The 1,572-nt window shown below is 40.3% G+C and overlaps 1 protein-coding gene across 1 annotated transcript in view; it reads left to right on the top strand.

Annotated features, from left to right (window-relative positions):
* The window catches only part of T265_10477 (hypothetical protein), a gene marked incomplete at both ends in the record, with an annotated part of 9,582 nt that overhangs the window by 7,151 nt on the left and 859 nt on the right, over positions 1–1,572 (top strand). The gene's annotated exons all lie outside the window — the stretch shown is intronic.

Below are 1,572 nucleotides of genomic sequence, written 5' to 3'. Positions count from 1 at the left end.
TTAGAAATCTATGCAGCTAAGTCCACAGTGGTAGGGTTGAGCATATTCCACATCATTTGGTGTTTTGCGGTGCTTTCCGTAGTGTTTTGGTGTTTTCAGCCAGTTTTAATGCAGTCGTGACCATAAAACTAGATTTCTTCTCCGCAATCCTTTTATTGTTGGATGAGAAACAACTCCACGCGGAAGCCTTCTTGAGGCAGCCAATTTATCCTCTGACTTTTAAAGTTTGCCTGTTTTGACTGAATATCTTTCTTATCTTCGTGGAACGTGTCGCCTCCTGATGCTGTATAAAGTCACAGTTCTTTTACACCTTACTACTGCATGTTGACAAGAAGTTGGATCTAGGCCGAAGTTTGCTACGAAATGTCCTGATTTCAGCTATCAGTCGCAAGTATCCGTAATGGTCAAAACGGATACTTAAGTAGCCCCGGAGTGCACTGGTTGGACGTACGTTTGTTTAAAAAGGTGATTCTCATCAACGATAGAATGATTCTGCAGGGTTATTGAGCAGATTTAATCAACTGTTTAAATTGGTCAAATGAAAGTTGTTTTAACAATATGGCTCCAGACCACACCGAACTGTCAGTGTTCCTTTGAAAAGTATCTGCGCGTGACAAGTACAATGGGTCAGGTGGATGAAGATAAAATTTCGATGTAGGAGGATACGTGTTATTGCAATTATTGTACGGCTCAATGTCCGTTTTTGAAGTCCAGCTAGACAGGTGACGCAAACAAAAGAAATCCAAATGCTGTCTTATAGTGTCGTATAGCGCCATACTACGTTTCCCATATTCAAATGCAAACCTGTGCGGTAAGGCCTACCAGTATATCATGCCAGTCATTTGGTTGACCTAAACACTGTGTTGCCCGGAGGTTATCATGTCGACCCCAAAATCTCACGATGATCCCATGTAATGAAGCACCTTCACTCAATTAGGGTCAATCAAACTGCTTCTCGCTCTGTCAGATGCTGTAGTCATATAGTTAAACCACACCCATGTATATTTGTATGTATATTTGTATGGGTATATAGAATTATAAATCATTTACACGACTCTTCGCTAACTTCCCTGAAATTCTCAGTTCACCTTTTCACGAACGAAAAATGATGTTTTTGTGTGAAAAATAAGTCGCTAAAATAAAACGTATGGCAGAATCATCACTTTGCTGATAAAAATAACGCTTTATCCATCGAAAAGTTTGATTATGAACGCCCTGAAATATTCGTCAAATGCTGGAAATGCGATGCTCATATCTAACATGTCTGGAACTTTGACGCCCTCACTGTCGATGTATAAATGATCCCATCAGCTCTGCAAAGTATCGATAACTGTACGTTTATAGACGTATGTAAACGGATGGTTCTGACAAAAGTGCCCCCCAAGTGCTTGTGTTCACAATTTGGTTATCGCCGTTTTTGAAACGATTTAGTTCTTGTTGATTTCGCGCGTTATTTTCATCGCTTGATGAGCAGTAAAATCCTACGCGGTAATCAGTAGTATATTATGTCCCCGTGTCAAGACCTGTCGGCTAATTTCTGGTTTTAAGCAGCATGCAAGGGGGTTTTTTTTA

The sequence above is a fragment of the Opisthorchis viverrini genome, assembly GCF_000715545.1.
Source record: "Opisthorchis viverrini unplaced genomic scaffold opera_v5_372, whole genome shotgun sequence".
Lineage (NCBI taxonomy): Eukaryota > Metazoa > Platyhelminthes > Trematoda > Opisthorchiida > Opisthorchiidae > Opisthorchis > Opisthorchis viverrini.
The sequence above is the reverse complement of the archived record's forward strand: the minus strand, read 5'-3'. Positions and strand labels throughout refer to the sequence as shown.